We start from the raw sequence: 27,220 nt of genomic DNA, 5'->3' as shown, positions 1-27,220 counted from the left end.
GGTTTCCTGTCTCACATTCAGGTCCTTTATCCATTTTGAGTTTATTTTTGTGAATGGTGTGAGAAAGTGGTCTAGTTTCAACCTTCTGCATGTTGCTGTCCAGTTCTCCCAGCACCATTTGTTAAAGAGACTGTCTTTTTTCCATTGGATGTTCTTTCCTGCTTTGTCAAAGATGAGTTGGCCATACGTTTGTGGGTCTAGTTCTGGGGTTTCTATTCTATTCCATTGGTCTATGTGTCCGTTTTTCTGCCAATACCATGCTGTCTTGATGATGACAGCTTTGTAGTAGAGGCTAAAGTCTGGGATTGTGATGCCTCCTGCTTTGGTCTTCTTCTTCAAAATTACTTTGGCTATTCGGGGCCTTTTGTGGTTCCATATGAATTTTAGGATTGCTTGTTCTAGTTTCGAGAAGAATGCTGGTGCAATTTTGATTGGGATTGCATTGAATGTGTAGATAGCTTTGGGTAGTATTGACATTTTGATAATATTTATTCTTCCAATCCATGAGCAGGGGATGTCTTTCCATTTCTTTAAATCTTCTTCAATTACCTTCATAAGCTTTCTATAGTTTTCAGCATACAGATCCTTTACATCTTTGGTTAGATTGATTCCTAGGTATTTTATGCTTCTTGGTGCAATTGTGAATGGGATCAGTTTCTTTATTTGTCTTTCTGTTGCTTCATTGTTAGTGTATAAGAATGCGACTAATTTCTGTACATTGATTTTGTATCCTGCAACTTTTCTGAATTCATGTATCAGTTCTAGCAGACTTTTGGTGGAGTCTATCGGATTTTCCATGTATAATATCATGTCATCTGCAAAGAGCGAAAGCTTGACTTCATCTTTGCCAATTTTGACGCCTTTGATTTCCTTTTGTTGTCTGATTGCTGTTGCTAGAACTTCCAGCACTATGTTAAATAACAGCGGTGAGAGTGGGCATCCCTGTCGTGTTCCTGATCTCAGGGAAAAAGCTCTCAGTTTTTCCCCGTTGAGGATGATGTTAGCTGTGGGCTTTTCATAAATGGCTTTTATGATCTTTAAGTATGTTCCTTCTATCCCGACTTTCTCAAGAGTTTTTATTAAGAAAGGGTGCTGGATTTTGTCGAAGGCCTTTTCTGCATCGATTGACAGGATCATATGGTTTTTCTCCTTTTTTTTGTTAATGTGATGTATCACGTTGATTGATTTGCGAATGTTGAACCAGCCCTGCATCCCAGGCATGAATCCCACTTGATCATGGTGAATAATTCTTTTTATATGCCGTTGAATTCGATTTGCTAGTATCTTATTGAGAATTTTTGCATCCATATTCATCAGGGATATTGGCCTGTAGTTCTCTTTTTTTACTGGGTCTCTGTCTGGTTTAGGAATCAAAGTAATACTGGCTTCATAGAATGAGTCTGGAAGTTTTCCTTCCCTTTCTATTTCTTGGAATAGCTTGAGAAGGATAGGTATTATCTCTGCTTTAAACGTCTGGTAGAACTCCCCTGGGAAGCCATCTGGTCCTGGACTCTTATTTGTTGGGAGATTTTTGATAACCGATTCAATTTCTTCGCTGGTGATGGGTCTGTTCAAGCTTTCTATTTCCTCCTGATTGAGTTTTGGAAGAGTGTGGGTGTTCAGGAATTTGTCCATTTCTTCCAGGTTGTCCAATTTGTTGGCATATAATTTTTCATAGTATTCCCTGATAATTGTTTGTATCTCTGAGGGATTGGTTGTAATAATTCCCTTTTCATTCATGATTTTATTTATTTGGGTCATCTCCCTTTTCTTTTTGAGAAGCCTGGCTAGAGGTTTGTCAATTTTGTTTATTTTTTCAAAAAACCAACTCTTGGTTTCGTTGATCTGCTCTACAGTTTTTTTAGATTCTATATTGTTTATTTCTGCTCTGATCTTTATTATTTCTCTTCTTCTGCTGGGTTTAGGCTGCCTTTGCTGTTCTGCTTCTATTTCCTTTAGGTGTGCTGTTAGATTTTGTATTTGGGATTTTTCTTGTTTCTTGAGATAGGCCTGGATTGCAATGTATTTTCCTCTCAGGACTGCCTTCGCTGCATCCCAAAGCGTTTGGATTGTTGTATTTTCATTTTCGTTTGTTTCCATCTATTTTTTAATTTCTTCTCTAATTGCCTGGTTGACCCACTCATTCGTTAGTAGGGTGTTCTTTAACCTCCATGCTTTTGGAGGTTTTCCAGACTTTTTTCTGTGGTTGATTTCAAGCTTCATAGCATTGTGGTCTGAAAGTATGCATGGTATGATTTCAATTCTTGTAAACTTATGAAGGGCTGTTTTGTGACCCAGTATATGATCTATCTTGGAGAATGTTCCATGTGCACTCGAGAAGAAAGTATATTCTGTTGCTTTGGGATGCAGAGTTCTAAATAGATCTGTCAAGTCCATCTGATCCAATGTCTCATTCAGGGCCCTTGTTCCTTTATTGACCGTGTGTCTAGTTGATCTATCCATTTCTGTAAGTGGGGTGTTAAAGTCCCCTGCAATTACCACATTCTTATCAATAAGGTTGCTTATGTTTATGAGTAATTGTTTTATATATTTGGGCGCTCCGGTATTCGGTGCATAGACATTTATAATTGTTAGCTCTTCCTGATGGATAGACCCTGTCACTATTATATAATGTCCTTCTTCATCTCTTGTTACAGCCTTTAATTTAAAGTCTAGTTTGTCTGATAGAAGTATGGCTACTCCAGCTTTCTTTTGGCTTCCAGTAGCATGATAAATAGATCTCCATCCCCTCACTCTCAATCTAAAGGTGTCCTCAGGTCTAAAATGAGTCTCTTGTAGACAGCAAATAGATGGGTCTTGTTTTTTTATCCATTCTGATACCCTAAGTCTTTTGGTTGGCGCATTTAATCCATTTACATTCAGTGTTATTATAGAAAGGTATGGGTTTAGAGTCATTGTGATGTCTGTATGTTTTATGCTTGTAGTGATGTCTCTGGTACTTTGTCTCACAGGGTCCCCCTTAGGATCTCTTGTAGGGCTGGTTTAGTGGTGACAAATTCCTTCAGTTTTTGTTTGTTTGGGAAGACCTTTATCTCTCCTTCGATTCTAAATGACAGACTTGCTGGATAAAGGATTCTCGGCTGCATATTTTTTCTGTCTAGCACACTGAAAATCTCGTGCCAATTCTTTCTGGCCTGCCAAGTTTCAAAAGAGAGATCAGTCACGAGTCTTATAGGTCTCCCTTTATATGTGAGGGCACGTTTACCCCTTGCTGCTTTCAGAATTTTCTCTTTATCCTTGTATTTTGCCAGTTTCACTATGATATGTCGTGCAGAAGATCGATTCAAGTTACGTCTGAAGGGAGTTCTCTGTGCCTCTTGGATTTCAATGCCTTTTTCCTTCCCCAGTTCAGGGAAGTTCTCAGCTATTATTTCTTCAAGTACCCCTTCAGCACCTTTCCCTCTCTCTTCCTCCTCTGGGATACCAATTATGCGTAGATTATTTCTTTTTAGTGTATCACTTAGTTCTCTAATTTTCCCCTCGTACTCCTGGATTTTTTTATCTCTCTTTTTCTCAGCTTCCTCTTTTTCCATAACTTTATCTTCTAGTTCACCTATTCTCTCCTCTGCCTCTTCAATCCGAGCTGTGGTGGTTTCCATTTTGTTATGCATTTCGTTTAAAGCGTTTTTCAGCTCCTCGTGACTGTTCCTTAGTCCCTTGATCTCTGTAGCAAGAGATTCTCTGCTGTCCGCTATACTGTTTTCAAGCCCAGCGATTAATTTTATGACTATTATTCTAAATTCACTTTCTGTTATATTATTTAAATCCTTTTTGATCAGCTCATTAGCTGTTGTTATTTCCTGGAGATTCTTCTGAGGGGAATTCTTCCGCTTGGTCATTTTGGATAGTCCCTGGAGTGGTGAGGACCTGCAGGGCACTTCCCCTGTGCTGTGGTGTATAACTGGAGTTGGTGGGCGGAGCCGCAGTCAGACCTGATGTCTGCCCCCAGCCCACCGCTGTGTCCACAGTCAGACTGGTGCATGCCTTCTCTTCCCCTCTCCTATGGGCAGGATTCACTGTGGGGTGGGGTGGCCTGTCTGGGCTACTTGCAGACTGCCAGGCTTGTGATGCTGGGGATCTGGCGTCTTAGCTGGGGTGGGTAGGCAAGGTGCACAGGGGCAGGAGGGGCAGGCTTAGCTTGCTTCTCCTTAGGTGATCCTCTTCAGGAGGGGCCCTGTGGCAGCAGGAGGGAGTCAGATCCGCTGCCGGAGGTTTGGCTCCGCAGAAGCGCAGAGTTGGGTGTTTGCGCGGAGTGAGCAAGTTCCCTGGCAGGAACTGGTTCTCTTTGGGATTTTGGCTGGGGGATGGGCGGGGGAGATGGCGCTGGCGAGCGCCTTTGTTCCCCACCAAACTGAGCTCTGTCGTCAGGGGGCTCAGCAGCTCTCCTTCCCTTTGTCCTCCAGCCTTCCCGCTTTCTGAGCAGAGCTGTTAACTTATGACCTCCCAGACGCTAAGTCGCGCTTGCTGTCGGAACACAGTCCCTCAGGCCCCTCCGCTTTTTGCAAGCCAGACTCGGGGGCTCTGCTTGGCCGGCGAGCCGCCCCTCCGCCCCGGCTCCCTCCCGCCAGTCCGTGGAGCGCGCACCGCCTCGCCGTCCTTCCTACCCTCTTCCGTGGGCCTCTCGTCTGCGCTTGGCTCCGGCGACTCCGTTCTGCTAATCCTCTGGTGGTTTTCTGGGTTATTTAGGCAGGTGTAGGTGGAATCTAAGTGATCAGCAGGACGCGCGGTGAGCCCAGCGTCCTCCTACGCCGCCATCTTCCCTCTCTCCCCCCTTTTTCACTTTCAACCCTTAAAAAGATTTATCCTATTCCAAAAATATCCTATTCCAAACATGTATATCCCCACAGTGTTTAGTCTATATTGCAAATAGTGCTCAAAAAAAGCTGTAAAAACCCTATTAAGTCAATGTGGTACAAATTCCTGCCCTGCAGGGGCGCCTGGGTGGCTCAGGCGGTTAAGCATCTGACTTAGGCTCAGGTCATGATCTCACGGTTTGTGAGTTTGAGCCCTGAGTTGGGCTCTGTGCTGACAGCTCAGAGCCTGGAGCCTGCTTCAGATTCTGTGTCTCCCCCCCCCTCTGTCCCTCCTATGCTCATGCTCTGTCTTTCAATAATAAATAAATGTTAAAAAAATTTAAATTCAAATTCCTGCCCTGCATACTGTATAAAATGCAGAAAGGAGGTGAAAACTGAAACAAAACAAAACAAAACAAAACATAACATTCTATTCCTAAGCAGAACCAGGGTGAGGTAAGACTCCAAATTAAAAATTCAAAAATGTGTCAAGAAGAAAAAACAAAATTAAAACTGTGGTGAAAAATAAAGACAGTAAAATAAAATAAAATAATAAAATAAAATAAAATAAAATAAAATAAAATAAAATAAAACAAAACTGTGGTGAGTTCACTGAAGATGTCAGTCTGAAGAAACCATGGTGAAGCTTGCAAGCACAAATACATTTATGTTACAAGGTGGCAACCTCACTGAAAAAGCTGGCTGGGGTAAAGTAAATAGCAGCTGGTCACTGATTTTAAGGTTCTGAGAAGCAGTCAAAAGTAGTGAAGACTGTGTCCAACCGGACAGAAAGTACAAATCCCAACCAAAGGAGACAGAGTTTAAGCAGTCGCAGCTGATTGCTGCCATGTGGGAATCCAAATTTAGTGCAGACACATTTCCAGGTTTCTCAAAAGAAACTGAAAAGTATTATTTTTTTATGAAATTTATAGATATAGGTTTCACAGAATAAGTACATATCCATATATATGTATGTGTATATTTCTGTACCCCCCCAGCTAGATCTGGTAAAAATATTCTTCTGCTCATTTACATTCAGTATGGTATCATAAAGGGTAGATGTCCCTTTCAGATACTCTGCGAAACTTCTGCCAATGCCACTTGGCTTCTCTTGCAATTTTCTCCTTCTGTGCCATGAGCCTTCATACTACCTTCAAAATGACTTAACAAGAGAGTAGCTTATTGTCAATTTAACTTTCTTTAGTCAAAGAGTCCTGTTCAGATGAAGTAGTTCATTTTCTTTAGCATTCTTAGGTTGCATCCTCAGTTATACTTTTATAAAAAGTAAACGTTAAAATTTCACCTTTTCATATCTGTTAATACTAATTTAAGTTCACTCAATTCTTTTAACATTTGGGAGTGTAAGAATATTTTTGTATGCTCACAAAATACTGGATGCTTATACCTTGATCTTGATACTCCCAAAGTTGTTTTGAGATTATTCGACTTGAATCTTGTTAAGGACATGGATCCCACTCTCATTCCTTGCAGAGAACCCACCCAGAATTGTTTTCTGAACTGATCTCTTTTAGCTCTTCTTCATGTCAAACAAAATCTAAACAGCATTTCAGTTGTACTTATATAGAATCTACTCTATAATTGACACAGGATTAGTTTTATAGAACTTTACAATATAAAAAATAAAAATTATTATGCTTGTAGCTGTTAAGTATCAAAAAAATCTGAAAACAGGTATGGCAGTATGGCAACTCCAGGTAAGGTTAACTCCACGTCTAAGTAAGAACGGAGCCTTCAGGGGCAGCTGGGTGGCTCGGTCAGTTGAGCATCCGACTGGTTCAGGTCATGATCTCACGGTTCATGAGTTCAAGCCCTGCAATGGGCTCTGTGCTGACAGCTCAGAGCCTGGAGCCTGCCTCGGATTCTCTGTCTCCCTCTCTCTCTGCTCCCCCCTGCTCACACTCTGTCTCTCTCTCAAAAATAAAGATTAAAAAAAAAATTAAGAATGGAGACTTCAGTCCTTCCCTCCTCAGCATGTTGATTCTGTACAAATAGTTCCAAGATGGTGGCCTCATTTCAAGTTGTCACATGCAGAAGACAGGATCAAGAAGCAGACAAAAGAATATTCCTATCTTTTATCTCAGGAGTAGGAAAATCCTTCATAGATTACTTTTTGGGAACTTTTTTGTACTTCTGAATTGCCACAATTTTGTCGGTTGCCCTTGCCTAAAACAATCATTGAGAGAAATAAGATCGCTATTTTTGGCAAAAATTGTTTCTTAAAAGAGGCAGAGGCCCTTGAAAAAACAGCAGATTGAAGGCTTGTGAAGAATTTTGGAGTTCTAATAGCATAGAAGATGTCTCAGAGATTACTATAGGGACATAAACAGGGAAGACTGATAAAAACAGACAACTCTGGCTGTTTTCCCTTGAGTTCTTTGCCCCCTTAATTGGAAACCCATATGTAAAATAGTGTTTGCTATATTCTATCAAGCATTAGAGTATCTAAGAATGTTCTTCAGTCTTGACCACAAGTGAGTAAAAATTTAATCTATATTCCAATTTAAATGAACAATTTTTCTGATGAGGTATAATTAGGAAGGATTTAAATTAAGACTTATCCAAGGACATTGTGGCTCTACAGACTTACCAGAAGAAGAAAATATCACTTCTAATAAAATGAGCCAAGAATTATTATATCTAATTTCTCCCAAACATGCCATTTTTGGAGGAATTCCTGGTAGAAGCAATATTAATAATCACACTGCTCATGTTGTAACAGGTTTGGAACTTGTGTATAATGGTTCCAGGAAAGATTAACTCTTTCCATGTCTCATTACACATAGAAAGTGTAAATATTTATCTTGAATGTGGGCATTATTTTTTCTGAATTTAGTTTACCCATCAATAAAAAGGAAAATGATACATGCTGTAATTATTGTTAGATTAAGTGATACAGCACCTTTCTAGTACAAAGAAAGTGCCTGACACACAACTGGCACTGTTTTCATTTTTCAACGATCTCCAAAAACTACAATCAAATTCCTTCCACTATTATATGTTGGTGAATTTTGGTTTCATATGTTATAATTTCCATATATTAAAAAAATTGCAGTGTAATGCTATGGAAGATAATTGAATTTTTATTATTCAAGGTATTCAGGTATGATGGAGGTACTATTCATTGATTTGATGCAAATACTATTGCATACATGTTAGATTTCTTATAAACCTAAAATTTTATACTTTATTATAGTGTTTTTAATAATACCCTACTCTAAGTAAGACACTAATGGATAGGATGACAATGGAAGATGATGTTAATTTCCTTTTTTAAGTAAGTTGTATGCTTGCCTAAAATATTTTATGGTTTTAATATCATATTGCATTATTTGAACAAGCAAACTAACCAAGAATAATGTAATTCACAGTGGTGTATTAACCCTTGTTTTATCAAATACAGTTTCACATATTTTACTTTGTGAGCTCCAGAAGAAGGATATTTTCCAACCATCAAAGCATTATTCTATAATATACATTTTAGAACTATAATATACATTTAGAACTAGTGTATTTTCCTTTTTTGGAGTTATCACACACATAAAGTCTACATATCTTAAACGTGCACCTCCTGTAACCACAGCCAGATCAAGACTGTGTGAACTACTACCCAAAAAGCCTCCCTAAATCCATGTCCTAAACAGGTTCATACCCAGTTGTAAATGTTAGTCTGACTTAAAATCACAGATTCGTTTTGCCTATTTGTGACTTAAAACAAGTGGAATCATACAACATGAAATCCTTTTTATCTCCCTTCATTCACCAATATTATATCTGTGAGATTCACACACAATATACATACCAGTAATATGATCTTTTTCATTTCTGTATAGAATTCCAAGATAGAAAGATATGATGAATTTCCCATTCTACTGTTACTGGACATTTGAATTATTCCTAGTTGGGAATTATGAGTAAAACTTCTATCCATCTGTTTTGGTGTGTTTCTATTGGACATATACTAAGAAACAGAATTACTGATTCCAGTTGTATAAATGTGGACTGCAAATTTTTATTTCAAACAGATACTAGCAAAATATTTTCTTCATAATGGTTTTACAAATTTTGATTCTCACCAGCAATATAGTGTCCTCTCTGTTACTCTATATTGACAACTCTTGGTATTTTTAGTTTAGTAGACATTCTGATGGATATGTAGTGATTGTTCCTTTCGACATTAATTTGCATTTCTATAATGAATAATGATTTTGGAACATTTCCATAAGTTTTTAAAAACAATCATATATCTCTTGTGAAGCACATGTGCAGTTCTTTTTTTAGCCTTTTTCTTATGAAATTACAAGAATATCTCTGTGTGTGGGTATTATTTTTCCTTATCTTTCCCACTAATGATCAGGCCTTTTGAAAATCAGAAGTGTTTAATTTTAATAAAGTTAATTGTACAATTTTTTGACATTTTGTTAGAGTTATCGTTTCTATGTGCTATCTCAGAAATCTGTGTGCACAGACCAAGTTAATGAAGACATTCTTGTGTTTTCTTTTAGAAGTTAGATCACTTTAGATTTAAGTCTATGCATCATTTAAAATTAATTTGACTTGTTTAGAAGGAGAAATATGTTAAGATTATTTTTTCCCTCATTGATATCCAAATGATTGAAAAGACCATTCCTTCTCTAGTAAATTTGCAGTGGAGGCTTTGTCAAAAATCAGTTAAAATTAATATGTGTGTTTCTAATTGGACTCTGTATTCTGTCTTGTTGGGCCATTTGTCCATCCTTCAGTCAATATCACGTTGTTGGAATGACTGTATATTTACAGTAAGTCTTGGTAAGTAGTAATATATGTCCTCTGGCTTTATTCTGCTTCAAAATTCCCTTGGCTACTCCAGATCATTTGCACATCTGTCTACATGTTAGACTCATACTTTCAATTTCCAAAAAATAAAAAATAAATCCTGCTGGGATTTGGGATGGCACAGAATCTTCAGTGAAATTTGAGGACAACTGACATTTTACTAATACCAGTCTAGCAATCTGTAAACTTGTAATAATTGTACATTTAGTTAGATATTCCTAGGCATTTGAAGTTTGGTTTGATAACAATAGAGATATATATTTAAATTCCATTTTTTTCAATTATTTTTTATTTTAGAGATGGAAAGAGAGAGCATGAGCAGGGGAGAGGGGCAGATGGAGAGAGAGAGAGAATCCCAAGCATGCTCCACACTCAGCACAGAGCCCAATGCATGGTTCAGTCCCATGATATAGGACTCAATCTCAGAATTCTGGGATCACAACCCGAGCTGAAATCAAGAGTTAGGATGCTCAACTACCTGAGCCACCTGGATGCCCCTATTTAAATTCCATTCTCATTTTTAATTGTTAGTATAAAGAAATGTAATTGACAAATATGTTTACCTTGCATCCAGCTAAATTCAGTTATTAATTCCTATTTTAATTTATTCTTTTTTGGGGGGAAGATTATTTTCTATGACATTATCATGACATGTATAAAAAATCAACTTTTGCATAATTCTAACAGCTATTATGTCTCTATTTTGCCATATTACATTGGGTACAACCTATAGTGAGGTACAGACTAAAACTGGCAATAATGGACAATGATTTTTCTCAGTCTCAGGGGCAAAATATTAAATAATGGCATTTATATATTTTTCCGTGTATATCTTACCAGATTAAGAATATGGTAAAATGATAGATGTGTCTTGAATTTATTCATCTAATTACATTATTTTATTTTATTTTATTTTATATTTTAATTTGGAAAATATTGATTAAACTTCAAGTGTTAAAAAAACTTTCTATTCTCAGAATAAATCTTACTTTTTAACAATATAATAATCTTTTTAAATATTTCTTGACTATTCTGCTAGTGTTTAGAATTTGCAACCATATTTTATAGAAAAACTGGGATGCAACTTTTATTCTATACACAAAGAGTTTGCAAAAGATTGCTAATATTTCTTCCTTAAATATTTGGAAAAAAACTATTAGTGAAGCCATCTGGACTGAAGTAATCTTTGTGGAAACATTTATCTTTATTTCTTGAGTACCATTTATTACAATGTGTTTTCTGTAGGAATTCGTCTATTTGGAATACATTAAAAAATTTAATTGTGTAAATTATTGTAAATGCTTTAATTATTCCCTATAGTTCTATAGAATCTGAAGTAGTGTTTCTGTTTCTATTCATAATATTGGTAATCTTAGATTTCTCTAATACTTTATCAGTCTTGCTAGGATTTTCTTTCTAGTTTATTTGCCTTTTTCAAAAATCATCTTTTGAGTATCTCTATTACATGTGTGATTGCTATATTACTGGTTTTTACTTTGATTTTTATTATTTTCATTCATTATTTTTGCTTTATTGTTTATATGTTTGTTTTCACATTTATTATATATTATTACACACCGGAGATTTATATTATTAATTCTTTTTTATTAGAATTAATTTATTTATTCGAAAGTTTTAGGTTTACAGAAAAATAATGAAAACAGCACAAAGAGTTCCCAGAGAGTTCCAAGTAAGGTAAACTGGATCCAGTTTTACCTTATTTTATATAGTGTAGTGTGGTACATTTGTAACAATTAATGATATAATATTAATGCATCATTCATATCTCCTTTAGCATCCGTTAAGTTTAGTTCTGTGTTCTGTAAAGTTATATAGAGTTTTATAAGTGTTTATCATGTATTCATCACTATGGTATCTTCCTAATAGTTTTGTCATCTTATAACATCCCCTGTGATTCACCTGTTCATCCTTTCTTTTTTTTTTTTTTTTAATTTTTTTTTTCAACGTTTATTTATTTTTGGGACAGAGAGAGACAGAGCATGAACGGGGGAGGGGCAGAGAGAGAGGGAGACACAGAATCAGAAACAGGCTCCAGGCTCCGAGCCATCAGCCCAGAGCCTGACGCGGGGCTCGAACTCATGGACCGCGAGATCATGACCTGGCTGAAGTCGGACGCTTAACCGACTGACTGCGCCACCCAGGCGCCCCTGTTCATCCTTTCTTTAATCCCCCTAAACATTCGGCAATCAGAGAGTACAAATAATTTTACTGTCTTTAAGTTTTGCCTTTTCCAGAATGTCACATAATTGGAATTGCACAAAATGCAGTCTTTTAAGACTGCTTTCTTTCATTTAGCAATAAGCATTTATGTTAGATTCATGTATGTATTTGTATAGCTTGATAATGAATGTATTTTTATCACTGAATAATACACTAAGTTCATCACAGTTTATAAACTCAACCGCAGAATGACATTTTGTTGTTTCCTGTTAGTTTCTGGTGATAAATAAAGCTGCTATAAACATTTGTGTGCAGATTTTTGTACACACATATTTTTAAGTCAGTTGGGAAAAAACCTAGAGGAAAGACTTCTCAATAACATGGTAAGACTATGTATGTGTTACCCTTTCATGACTTGCAAATTCTTTTGTCAAGTGGCAGTACTTTTTGCATTCATTTCAGAAATAAATGACTATTATTGTTTTCCATGTCTTTGCTAGCAATTGGTAGCATCAAATTTTGGATTTTGGCCAGTATGATAGGTTTTTTAGGATAAATCATTGTCTTTAATTGCAATTCTCTAAAGATAAAACATGTTGAACTGGTATTCACATGCTTATTTTCTATCAGTATATCTTTTTTGACTAAGTGTCTTTTTAAGTCTTTTTTTCATTTTAAATTGAGTTATTTCCTTACTGTTGAGTTTTGAGGGTTCTTTTTATTTTAAATATAAATCCTTTATCAAATAAATGTTTTGAAAATATATTCTCCCAATCTATGGCTTGTCTTTTTATTCTCATAACAATGGCTTTCACTCATCAAAAATTTATAATTTTAATAAAATCCAATCTGTGAATTCTTTCTTTGATGTTGTATATAGAAAATCATCACCAAACCCAAGGTCATAAATATTTCCCTCTATGATTTCTTCTAGAAGTTTAACAGTTTTAAATATTATATTGGGAAGACTATTACTCATTTTGAATTAAGTTTTGTGAAAAAATATAAAACTTGTATCTAGGTTCATGTTTTTAATATGAATATTAAATTGCTCCATCACCACCTGCTGAAAAGACTGTTTTTTCTGTTTGAATTGCCTTGGGTCTTTTGCCAAATCTTTGTTGATGATACACATGTAGGTTTGGAGCTTTGTTTTCTGTTTCACTGATTTTAGTGTCTATTCTTTCACCAAACCACATTGTCATTGGTCTCTATGTAAAGTCTTAATATCAGATCATAAGTCCTCCAACTGCTATTCTTCAATATTGTGTTGGTTATTGTAGATTTTTGCTTCTCCATAAATATTATAGAAATACTTTGTACTATGTCCAAAATATCCTGCTAGGATTATGATTGAGATTACATTAAATCTATAGATTAAGTTGGGAAGAATTGACATATTAACAACATTCAGTTTTCCATTACGTAAATATGGAGTATCTTTTCATTTATTTAGACATTCTTTGATTTATTTCATCAGAATTTTCTAACGTTTTACATATACATTATCTACATAATTTGTTATATTTTATCTAATAATGCCTCTATTTGGCGTTATTGTAAATGTATTTATTTTTAACTTTTATAATCCTTGCTATTCATTGCTGTTATATAGAAAAACAATTGATTCTATATATTGATTTTATATCATGCAATCTTGACATACAACACTTTGATTTGTTACAAGCTAAGGTGTTTTTAGAGTTCTACTTTATTTATTTCGAGAGAGAGGGAGAGAGTGCAAGAGAGAGAGCAAGCAAGCATGGGGGAAGGGCAGAAAGTGAGAGAGAGAGGGAATCCCAAGGAGGCTCTACGCTTAACTGACTAAGCCACCCAGGTGCCCCAATCTAAGGTTTTTTAAAAAATAATTCTTTAGAGGGGCACCTGGGTGGCTCAGTTGGTTAAGCGTCCGATTTTGGCTCAGGTCATGATCTCACGGTCCGTGAGTTTGAGCCCCGCGTCGGGCTCTGTGCTGACAGCTCAGAGCCTGGAGCCTGCTTCAGATTCTGTGTCTCCCTCTCTCTCTGACCCTCCCCCGTTCATGCTCTGTCTCTCTCTGTCTCAAAAATAAATAAACATTAAAAAAAATTTAAAAAAAATTAAAAAAAAAACTCTTTCGGACATTCTACATGAACAATTACGTCATTTGTGAACAAAGGCAATTTTCCATCTTTCCATTATATACACACTGTCTTTTCTTTTCTTGTCTTGTTGCAATATGTAGTACTTCCAGTAGAATCTTGAATAGGAATGATGAGAATGATGCCTTCCTTGTTCCTTAAGAGGAAAGTGTCCAGTGTTAGCTACTGTTGTTATTTTAAGGTGTTTTCATCAATTTGTGGAAGATCCCCCTGTATTCACTTTTCTTGAGAGATCCTATCATTAATGGGTGTTGAATTTTGTCAAGTGATTTCTCTTCATCAACTAATGTGATTAAATAATTTTTTCTTCTTTAGCCTGTTATTATGGTGACATACTTGGATTGATTTTCAAATGATGTTATTCCACCAGATGGGATGAGGCTCTTAAGCATTGGAAAGTAGGTCCTCGTTTTGAAGAATGCTTTCAGCTGTGGCCAACAGATGTTTTTCACTCTTAAGATCATCCAATAGTCAGACTCCAGCGAATTATCAAACCTACCATTCAAGTTTTCCTATTTGTTTACAGTTTTAGGGTTTTCTAATTGAGATAAGTCAATCTTGGCTATCACTGACTCTGAATTTACTTGTCTCTCAATTTTCAAGTTGATGGTTTGCTGTACAATCTCAATTCTCTGATTTGTCCAAGATAAGCTACTGATTTTCAGTGTGCTCATTTTTTTCTGGTAAGAGTGATTACTTCATATCTCTTTAAATATCAGAGCTGAAATCTCAAGTGTAGATCATTGATTCACATTGTTTGCTCCCTTCTTATAAATGCATTTAGAGCTATACATTTACCTCTTAACATAACTTTAAACTTTTCTGAAGTTTTGAAATATTGTATTTTCATTATCATTCAAATCAAGAGGGTTTTTTAAAAGAATCTATTGTAACTAGTATGTTGTAATGCATGGAATATTTAAGTGATATACCATTAAATTTATAACCATTTTCTAATACGTTGAAAATTATTGAATCTTGATGATTTGAGAGAATAATCTCTATTTACTTCAAGCCTTTGATCTTTATTGAATGTTTATGGATCACAATGTCATCTATTTTCATCATTGTGCTATGTGCACTTTAAAAGTATGAATCAATGCAGCTGTTGGGTATGCCAAATATTTCAAATGATTTAAGTTTTTGTTGTCCAAATCTTCTATCATTGCTGATACATTTTCAGTAACAGATCTATTGCTTATTGAGAAAATATGCTAATATCTTGAATAACATTTTGGATTTCTTTTTTCTTATTTTTACAAGCTTCACTATAGATATGCAAAAATCTATAGGTGTACATGCATACACCTTTAATATTATAATTTCCTTTATCAATGCAAATTATCTCTCTTTATCTCCTGTGACACTTCTTGCCTTCAAGTGTAATTCTTTTATATTAATATAACCACATAATTTTGATTTTCAGTGTGTGCATAGTATTTAATTTTGGATTTTTTTTAAGTTTGTATTTAAATTCCAATTACTTAACATACAGTATAATATTAGTTTCAGGTGTACAATATACTGATTCATCACTTTGATACAACAAATGCACTCCTTAATCCCCATCCCCACCCACCTCCCCCTCTGGTAGCCATCAGTTTATTCTCTATAGTTGAATCTGTTTTTCAGTTTGCCTCTATTTTCTTCTCCCTATGCTTATTTGTTTTGTTTCTTAAATTCCACATATGAGTGAAATCACATGGTATTTGTCTTTCTTCAAAGGACTCACTTTGCTAAGCATAATACTCTCTAGCTCCACCCATGTCATTAAAAATGCAAGATTTCATTCTTTTTTATGACTAATATTCTGGTGTGTGTGTGTGTGTGTGTGTGTGTGTGGGTGTCTGACATCTTTATCCATTCATTAGTGGAAGGACACTTAGGCTTTTTCCATATTTTGGCTATTTGTAGATAGATATTTGTAGGTTATTTGTTCTATGAACATCAAGGTGTATGTATCCATTTACATTAGTATTTTTGTATTCTTTGGGTAAATACTTAGTACTGCAATTTTTGGATCCTTGGGTAGCTCTATTTTTAACTTTTTTAGGAACCTCCATATTGTTTCCCAGAGTGGCTACAGCACTTTGCATTCTCACCACAAGTACAAGAGTGTTCCCCTTTGTCTGCATCCTCACCAACATGTGTTGTTTCTTGTGTTGTTGATTTTAGACATGTGACAGGTGTGAGGTGATATCTAATTGTAGTTTTGACTTGTATTTCCCTGATGGTGTGTGATGTTGAGCATCTTCTCATGTATCTGTTGGCCATCTATATGTCTTCTTTGGAAAAATGTCTGTTCATGTCTTCTGCCCATTTTTAATTCGATTATTTGTTTTTTGGATATTGAGTTTTATAAGTTCTTCATATATTTTGGACACTAATTCTTTATCAGATATGTCATTTGCAAATATCTTCTCCCATTCTGCAGGTTGCCTTTTAATTTTGTTGATTGTGTCCTTCACTGTGCAGAAGCTTTTTATTTTGACATAGTCCCAATAGTTTATTTTTGTTTTTGTTTCCCTTGTCTTAGGAGACATATCTAGAAAGAAGTTGCTACGGCCGATGTCAAAGAGGTTACTGCCTCTGTTCTCCTTTAGGATGTTTATGGTTTCATGTTTTACATTTAGGTCTCTAATCCATTTTGAAATTATTTTTGTGCATTGTGTAAGAAAGTGGTCTAGTTTCATTCTTTTGCATGTTACTGTTCAGTTTTCCCAACAACATTTGTTGAAGAAATTTTTTCCATCTGGATATTCTTTCCTGCTTTGTTCAAGATTAATGGACCATATAGTTGTGGGTTCAAGCATTCTTTTACATACAAAGTTTCTATTTCCTTTTATGTGGCTTTTTTCTTTTAATAAAATATAGTTGGTATTTTTATTTAAAAAAAGATTGCATATATTGTCCTTTAATTATATTGGTTAGAGATGACATGGCATATAAAATTTTGTTTTTGACTTATCTGTTGGCTGATTTGACTAGGATACCTAGGTCTTAGACTTTATATGAACTCTCTAGATTATAACTTTGCCTAGAGCTTCCTGCCTCCACCCTTTCTGCTTAAACAAAAAGCTGCCTCAACTTTCCTGTTACGGAAACATTTGACAAAGTTTGCTGTTTCAAGGTTCCTCTAGCACTTTTTAGTGTGCCCCCTCCTGTTTTCACAAATCACCTTCCCAAAGTATTTATAGGTAAAAGCTTTGTTCACCCATCCTTTCCCTCAGACTTCTGAGTTAGTCTTTCAGTATTTCCTTATTGTCAATTGTTCCCCTCTCTCTATTGTAATCGTCTTTTCCAGTGAAGTCTCTCCTTGTATACAATTATTTTTAAGAGGTAAATAGTTTTATTAGCTTTTTTTTCTTTGAGACCATAGTGAAAGTAATGACCTAGCTATTTTTATTTTTTTTATTTGAGTGTAGTCAATGCACAATGTTACATTAGTTTCAGGTGTACAAACCCACAGCTAACATGATACTCAATGGTGAAAAACTGAGAGCTTTTCCTCTAACATGTGGAACATGACAAGCATTTCCACTCTAGCCACTTTTATTCAACATAGTACTAGAGGTTCTAGCCACAGCAATCAGACAAGAAAAAGAACAAAGGAAATAGACATTCATGTTGGTGACGAAGAAGTTAAACTGTCACTCTTTGCAGATGACATGATACTATACATAGAAAATTCTACCAAATACAACACCAAAAAAGTACTGAAACTGATAAATGAATTCACTAAAGTTGCAGATTACAAAATTAGTATCCAGAAATCAGTAGCATTTCTATACACTAATAATAAATAGCAGAAAAATACATTCAGAGAACAATCCCATTTGCTATCACACCAAAAAAAAAAAATACATAAGAATAAACTTGAGCAAGGAAGTGAAAAAATCTGTACTCTGAAAACTAAAACACTGATGAAAGAAACTGAAGAGGACACAAACAAATGGAAAGATATTCCATGTTCATGGATTGGAAGAAATAATGTTGTTAAAATGTCCATTTTAACTATCAGTCTACAATTTCAAAGAAATGCCTTTCAAAATACCATCAGTATTTTTCTCAAAACTAGAACAATATTACCAAAATTTCTACAGAATCACAAAATACCATGAATAACCAAAGTGATACTGAGAAAGAAAAACAAACTAATATTGAGAAATAAAAACAAAACAAACAAGTTCAGATTCCAAGACATACTACAAAGCTGTAGTAATCAAAACAGTATGATACTGGCAAAACAACAGCAACAACAACAACAACAACAACAACAACAAACCCACAGAAACTTAGAATAGAAGAGACTATAGAGCTCAGAAATAAACCCATGTTTATATAGCCAATTAATCTATGACACAGGAGGCAAAAACAAGAAAAAGAATCTCTTCAATACATAGTTCTGGGAAAACTGGACCACCTTCTAACACCATACACAAAAATAAACTCAAAATGGATTAAAGACCTAAATGTGACACCTGAAACCATAAAAATCCTAAAGAGAACACTGGCTTTGTGTTTTACTTGACAGAATACTTCTATTTAGTAAAAAAATAACATAATAGGCTTTAGTCTATCATCTTATAATTTGTTTTCTAAGATTTTTATCTGCTTTTGTATTTATATTTTACCCCTCTGGCTCTCTTAGAAAATTCAGTTTTTCTCCTGTATTAGGTTTTTATTTTTCCTTGTATTATATATCATTATTTAGTTGTACCTTATGTTATTTCTTCCTTATTAGATTTTTAGATGCTCTGTTCTTTTATTATTCTTTTAGCAGTTATACTACCAATTTCAATATGCATCAATGACATATTGCAGTCTACTTTAAATTAGTACTTGTCACTTCCCCTAAAGGCAAGAAACTTCCAGTAGTTTAACATTATTTATTCCCCTTATTCTATTTTTGCTTTTAAGATATAGAATATTTTATCTCACATGTTATAAATCCCACAATATTTAGTATTAATGTAACATTGATTTCTACTTACCCATATATTTACTGCTTGTTGTACTTTTACTTATTTTTTGAAGTTGCTTGATTTCATCTGGAGATTAGTTTTCTCATAGGAAAGATCTATAGCTTTGAAGTCTCAAAATTTTTTTTGTGGGGAGACATTAGAAACATCTTTATTTCACTTACATTTTTAAAGGTATTTTCACTGATTATAGACTCAAACAGTTCTATTTTACTCTGCTCCAGTTTGGAAGCTGCCCTAAAAGAAACAGCTACAGGCATGTGGGTTGCAATTTATGATCTTTCCTTATCGCAAGGTGATTCACTCTGGTTGATTGTTTGGTACAATTATTTTATAACTATTGTATAGGTATTTAATTGGAGGAAGAGCAAATCTGATACCTAATTCTCCATCATGGTCATATTCAGAGGCCTTCAAACTTTCTTTATACTCAAATTCATCTAAGGCATTTTATCTATTATTTAAAATTTTGCAATGTTTAATTACCTAATGAAGAAAGACTTAAATAATATATATATTATTATTAAATAACATATATTATTTAATTATTAATTATTTATATATTTAATATTTAATTATATTAATTAATTAATCTTTAAATATATTAAATATATTTAATAAAATATATATTTAATATAATTAAATATATATTAAATAATATATTATTTAATAATATATATTTATTATATATTATATATAATTTATTATATAATATATATAATTATATATATTTAATAATATATAATTATTAAATAGTATATATATTAAATAATATATACAAATAATATATATATGTATATATATAATGTATATATAATAATATATATACAGACTTTTACTTCCTTCTTGATGTTGAGGATCAGTGCTGGTTATAATCTAAACAAATGGTCAATATCAATGTCATATTCAACCTCTGAATGCTTGAATAATTTGGAGGGATAAAATGTACACTTGTAAATTATGCTTCAACTGAGCAATACTGTTTTATTGATAATAATTAAATTAAATTTAGAAGAATGTTTCATAAAAACACGGTGAAATTATAATATTTATCATAGGCTTGATTCATTTTTTAAAATTACTATGCTTATGTAAAGAAAAATTATATTCATGAAAAAAAAATTTTTATATAAAATTCCAAGTTTTCTATTTACATGTAGACACACAAACACATCTGCACATATATCTTGCCTGTGTGATAAATGATTAAACATTTCAAACATGTTCAAGAAAACATTTCCTTTTTATAAATACATGGGACTGATGTCATGTGAGTTTTCATTCAATAAGCAATAGTTTTCATTCAATCAGCAATAACTGTAACAAAAAATAATATCGCCAGGGGCCATTATTTGAAAAGAAATCATTGTAACCAAGAACAATAATCTTAGCACTACCTTTGTCATAAGCACTGGAAAACTGTTCCCTAAATGGAGAATTTCTATGATTCTCCTCTTTTTCTATTTTATTCTAAAGGAACTATGTGTCATCATGAATTATTTATATTGTGCAAGGGATACAGGAAGAAAAGAATATAGTGTAACATTTCTGTAAAAGACATTTCAGAATTTTAAAGGGAGAATAAACCACATTTCTATAGATCTGAGTATATTATCACTTCAACACTTGAAAATAGATTGAATGCTTAATATTATTACAGAAATAAACAAAATGTAAGTTTCATTTTATAGCTCAAATTAAATTGTGCAACCTTATCATTAGAAAAATATAAGGACCCAATAAGAATCAAACTTTCCCACCAATAATTTCAAAATATGACTTAGTTATATTCCAAAAGCTTCAATAATAATTAGTGAATCAAAGAAATTTGACATATGTTTCTTAAGTTAGCAATCAGTCCTTATTAATTTTTGTATCCTTAGTCTCACATAATATCTCTCACTTAAATGAATGAATGAATGATGCCAAAATGAACAAATAATTCTTGAGCTAAATTTACTCCTGCAAGACCATTTGTGTTGATCAGTTCTTGCTTCATATTTCTATTACCTTTAAGTACATTAGTGTGACACAATGTCAACAAACAGTTTTATGACTGACCTAAAACACATAACTTAGCAGCAAAAATTTAGTCAAGAGCATACTTTAGTAATGTATTAGCAGTAGAGTAATAAAAGTAGAAGCAACAGCAGGAGCAGCAGTAGTAAAAATAACAAAAGTAATAGCTTATTTATAGAACATATATGTGACAAGAATGGTTTAATTGCTATAAATGCATTATAATATTTCATATTTCTATAAGTATGAGCATTACTTACATTAATGTTCTTCTTATAAAGAGAACTGAGGTCTGAAAAAGTTGAATACAATAATCCAAATGTCATAAAAACAATATATAACACAGCCAGCATTGAGCTCAGCTATACTAGGGTTTTATACTCTTAATTAATCATTAGTATATAATAGTGCAGGTCTATGGGGATGTATGGAGAGATAGATAGCTAGATAGATAATCTGAAGATAATACCTTTTTCAAATATCTAGAAACAAGCAGGAAAGAGTGTTTTCAGTTCAGCATTTGATGAATCATTTTCACACAAATTAGTTTCCAATGAGTCAGGAAATACATCTAGGAAATGAGAAAAAAAAAAAAACACAATTGTAGAAACTTGGTTAATGAAGCAATTATGGTGAAAATATATCACATGAATCATGGTGAATGAAACATTTAGTGATTTACAGTATTTAGAGATTTACAAAAATCTCTGGGTATTTAATTAAGGAGCACCATATATGGCCACATGTGAACACCTGGGATGCAATGAAACAATTTGGGGAAGATGACTTTGTAGGAAGGCTGATTGTGCAAACAGAGATTCAAACATAGTCAAGACAGTGGAATATTGTGGGATATAAGATTTCACCTATGAAGGCCAAAAGGCTTCTAACAATATCAGATATGGTACTGACCTTTAAATATTATAAATGACCACACTGTATTACCATGCATTCAATTGCGCCAGCCTAAGTGTGGTGAGCAACCTCATTATCTATTTAGGCTTCATTTAATAAAGGCTAGTGTTCAATGAGCTATTCTATTGGGTGGAATATTGATACCTGAAAATGATGTTTTTAGTTGGTCATCATGGAGAGACCAGAGCATTCTTAACACTGTTGAAATGTCCTGTATTTTTTTTATGTGAAGAACTTTGATGTGGTTGACTGGGAACTGATGAAACACCAGTATATCTCAAGGTCTAGATCCTTGTGAATGAATGACTGGGATCCTTGAGATATTAACTATGAGTATATATGAAGAATAGACATTATGGTGTGTGTATAGAGTAGGAGTTGGGAGTCAGGGGGAAGGGAGAGGAGGATGGAGAGTTTGAAGGTGAGTGCTGAGCATGTAACTTAAAAAGGGATAAAAGACCCAGACTATGTAGGGAATTTGGGGTCATATTAAGTATTTTGGATCTTAAATCTGAGAACAATTAAACGTCATGAATGAAAGTTCCATTATTTATTTTAGAGTTTAAATATTATTCCTTATGTTTTCACCAGTCACTTTTCACATCCTTTGTTCCTCTCATATCTCTCCCCATTTGTGCTCTCCCATGACTACCTCATCTCCTAATTTGACAACCACTTAATTGTCTTCTCCAGCTTTAACTCCTTTCTTTGCTTGTCATATCATGTCATCTGCATTACTATCTATTGTCTATTTTGTCAACTCTTAGAGAGAAACAGTAAGTAGTATGAAAAACACTTGGGTATTTTCTAGGCTCTTTGATTTACTTTGTATTTTGGTATTAAATTTACCCTTTAAAAAAATCTGCTTCTAAGGAATCTAAATCTTATCTTGTTCTCTGTGGTATATATATATATATACCCTTGAGTAATTCTGACCAGTTTTATGTCATTAAATTAGTTTTCTTTTAACTGTATAAATTTCTACTTTAGAGTCTGTATATTGAATGGGATGTATAATATAGAAGACAGAATTATATGTAATAGATGGTATTATAAATTGGTGATCAAACCTTGTGGAGTAAATATTTAAACCTGATTTCTTATGAACAATTAACATTGCTCCCAGATAAAATTCATTTTTATATTTTAATAAATTTCTCTTTTTGTGGTATCCTTACTAAATACATTCAAGAATGAATAATTCATTATTACTGCAGATTTTTAGAAAGAGTTCTCCATCCCTTATTTTTTTAGTAACCAAAAGTTACACATACATCATATGTATCAAGTGTAGGCTACTTATGCTCAACATGCACAAATATAATTTTCAGCTGCTGGATGAGGAAGGAGGAAAAAACCATATACTTAGGTAATTTTGTCTTCTGGTACCAGAAGTTATGGCTAGTACTAATAAAATGGATTAATAGATATACAGACATACAATTGATCATTTATAAATATCAGCAACATTCACCCAGCTGAGAATATAATTCTCTTGTTGTTGGTTAACACATCACCTTAAGAATATTATTTTATTTTCCTCTTTGACTTAATTTAGAACTTTTTCCTCAGTTAATCTGCAGTACTGTACTCTGGTTGGTTATTGGCATTAAGAGAACAAAATTACACTTCACTTCAGTGCTATAGAGAAGGAGCTGAAACTTTACACATTTTTGTGTAAGTCACATGGTCTGTGAAATCAGTGTCTGCTAATATTCTATTCTTGATTGCCTTGCTGTAGGATCCAGGAAATACATGAAAATTGCTGGGGTAATTAAACAATGATAAAGCTTTCAATTCCTATAAAAACTCAGTAAGTCAGTGGTTGAGCCCAAACCCATTAACATGAAGGAAATACTCAATAATCAGCCTGGAATTTAATTGTTAATTTAGCAACAACAGTATGAACAGGAATTTCAATAATTTCAGTTTTCAGTAATATATGAAAAGACTGGTTCATGAAACCAAGGGTTAGAATAATATTGATGGCTTAAAATCCAGTTACTAATATAGAACCCAAATAAAACAAGGGAGAGGAAACTGGGGAGTTGTTCAATGGGTATAAGGTTTGTATGAAAAATGAATAAATTCTAGAGATCTGCTGTACAATACAGTGCCTGTAGCTAACAATAATGTATTGCACATTTAAAAAATTGTTGAGAGTAGATCTCATGTTATGTGTTTAAATAAATAAATAAATAAATAAATAAATAAATAAATAAGAAAGCTAAGAGCTTCATGAAGCTATCTATGGTAATGGCAATATGCCAGGTTAAATAAAGTTGCTTTCAGAAAAATTTTCTCAGATGTTAAGAAAAAAATATTTTCACTATATTGTATATCAGAAAACAACTTTAATCATTATTGTCAGTCACCGTTTCCCTCATTTCAGTGATTGAAATGGAATACCCATGCAACCTGAAGTTAGGCTTTAAAAAGAGCCAGTATTATTAGCCTAAACCTTTGAAAATGTCGGAAGCCAGTTTTAAGTCTCAAAAAACATATACTTTATCTTCTTAATTTATCTACAATTTCTTCAAATATCACATCCAAAAATAATAAAAGCTATACTTCATTTAACATTATTTTCACTTTGACTTATGAATAATGCAATCTTTTGACAAAGTACTATTTTTTAACCCTTTAATACATATTTGATTAGGTATAAACAACAGTTGTCACAAAATAGCCTACTACCTTCTTCTGCTACTTCCATATTTTTTATTGAAAATAAACATTTGAAAAACTGCATTATCATTAAATATATTTTAACATCGAGCTAGAAAGTTATCATCAGAACTTTATCATGTTCAAATGTGAAAATATTTTGCTATCTTAGAAACTGGCTTGCTGAAAAGAGTATGATCTGCCATAAGTTGAATTTTCCTTGTAACGCAATTGTAAAAAAATTACCAGTTTTGTACAATGCTGATGACTTGGAAATTAGAAATACATAATGTAAATTGAGGGTAAATTTTCTTTAATTTTATCAAATTGTTTTTTCCTAATTGTATACCAAATGATTCAAAATATATCTGAAAAATACAAGCTTGGAAAAATCGATAGGAAACTAATTTTATAATGGTGAGAAAGTTAATATAAAAGTAGCTTATAACATGTACATTTGCATGAACATTTATTTTACAATTAACATATGATATTTTGTTACATGTTTGTTTAGATAAAAGACTCCTCTTACAAATATTATTATTTTTTTTAAAGTAAGCTTTATGCTCAACATGGGCTTGAACTCATGACTCTGAAATCAAGAGTTGTATGCTCTACCAACTGAGCCAGCCAAGTGCCCCTATTTTAAAAAATTAATAGTAATTGACTATTTCTATTTATACATAAAGACAAATTATTAACCCAAAGAATTACTGTTTATAAGATAAATTCAAAACAACTTCATCTTTTTTGGCTAAAATAAAAATATCTCCTTAATATATACATAGGACTGCAAGTATGAATTACTGGAAAACTATAAACACTTTTTGTTAGTGAGTCCTTAAATAAGAAATGTCTTACTGGGCCAGCTTAAAGTAAGATTTGTTTTAGGGGGAAAAAAAAGAAAAGAACCTTTAAAACATAAGTAATTTATAGAGATCATGGTATTTAAGTAAATTATATACATAGGACTTCAATTGTGAATCATCAGAAAACTGTAAACACTTCTTATTACTGAGTCTTTAAACAGGAAATACGTTATTGGGACAGCTTAAAATAAGATTCGTTTAGGAAAAAAAAAAGGAAAGAACCTTTCAAGTGTATGTTATTTACAGAGATCATGGTATTTGATTAAATATTAGTTTAATAAGAATTTATTTATATGCCAAAAATACTCTAATCACATTGGAAAATGGAAGTGATACAAAATGCAATATTAAAAAAAATGAATAGTGGGAGGACAGAAAGGAAAAAATCCATCAGACTGTAGGATAAACAATAATTTGGAAATTGTTTGCATAGGATGTAAACCTGCTCCATGACAAGGAAGTATGAGTTAAACAGGCCTAAAGATTGGGGCGCTTGGGTGGCTCAGTCAGTTAAGCCTCCGACTTCGGCTCAGGTTATGGTCTCGCGCTCCGTGAGTCTGAGCCCCGCGTTGGACTCCATGCTGACAACTCAGAGCCTGGAGCCTGTTTCAGATTCTGTGTCTCCCTCTCTCTCCGACCCTCCCTCACACCCTCCCTCGTTCATGCTCTGTCTCTCTCTGTCTCAAAAATTAAAAATATATATATATATATATTAAAAATAAATAAATAAACAGGCCTAAAGAAGTATAGCAGGGACTCAATTTTGGTAGTTGGATGGTGTGATCAAAACCACAGGAAAGAAGCCGACATGTTCTGTTGACAAAGGTACAACTTACACTGTCAAAGTGTTCACTGTCTAGTGAACTAGATTATTGTTATCTATTGTACCTACATATTGTTACTGGATTATAGTTAACTGTTATCAATTAAAAATCTGTTAAGTGGTATACAACATATGCAATAAAGAAACCAATCTAACAGAAGCAGATTCACTTACTAAATACACACGTATGGAGGATCTGCTATGCCCAGTCACTGCACTCATCTCTAAGAATAAATCGGTCAACGTGAAAGGCAGTGCCTCTACTCTCAAAGAACTAATATCTAAAGTGATTGTTTTTACCAATTTTTTGACAAAAAATATGGTAGCCCTGACAAATCACGCTGTCCTGCTGGACTCAAGCAATAGCAGTTTAGAACAGTAATTAAGATGTGGTGTACAAAAAAAAAAAAAAAAAAAAAAAAAAAAAAAATTCTAATCTTTAATTCTGGAGAATACATTGCAATGTCTTAAGGAATTCCAAGAGAAAAATGAAAGATTCCTGGCTGAAATAAATAATAAGCCAACTCATGTTGTTGTAGTATTAACATGAATAGTGAAACTACCCTGACTCAAATTGGATTCAGATTCCACCATTCACAAACCCTGAAACCTTTCACAAATTACTTAGAAGTGTAGAGTTTAGACTAAGTATCTGATGTACCAAAATTCAGCACTTTAAACAAAGAAGTGTTATAAAAGTTTCCTGTACATATTGCACAGAATCTTAGTACTTGATATGAAAACAAAAATAGGTGAAGTTACTCTGTCTGAAGTGAAGAGAGAGGGTCCAATCCCTTGAATGCTAGACCCTTATTTTGGTTATCCTGAGTTGACTCATGAGACACTTTCTAAAAAACCCACTGGAAACCTAAGGAGCAGAGTTGAAAAATTCCTCACCTAGTCCATCTTCATTCAGCAGGGAATATACTCCAGAGAATTTATTTCCATCCTCTTCTACAGTTAGTTGTGGCCTACT

General features: G+C 33.6%; 1 long non-coding RNA gene across 2 annotated transcripts in view; it reads right to left on the bottom strand.

The window, feature by feature from the left end:
• LOC147584669 (uncharacterized) overlaps positions 1–21,540 on the bottom strand; it is a 249,630-nt gene extending 228,090 nt beyond the window's left edge. The window contains exon 1 of one of the 2 annotated variants that reach the window (XR_015255728.1): positions 21,440–21,540. This is a non-coding gene — a long non-coding RNA (uncharacterized LOC147584669). The remainder of the gene's footprint in view (positions 1–21,439) is intronic. The other variant, XR_015255727.1, reaches the window with a different exon arrangement.
• Positions 21,541–27,220: the final 5,680 nt, after the last annotated feature.

This window comes from Puma concolor, chromosome A1 (genome assembly GCF_028749965.1).
Source record: "Puma concolor isolate L17-30 chromosome A1, mPumCon1.1.hap2, whole genome shotgun sequence".
NCBI classification, from domain to species: domain Eukaryota; kingdom Metazoa; phylum Chordata; class Mammalia; order Carnivora; family Felidae; genus Puma; species Puma concolor.
This window is presented reverse-complemented; position numbering and strand designations above follow the sequence as displayed.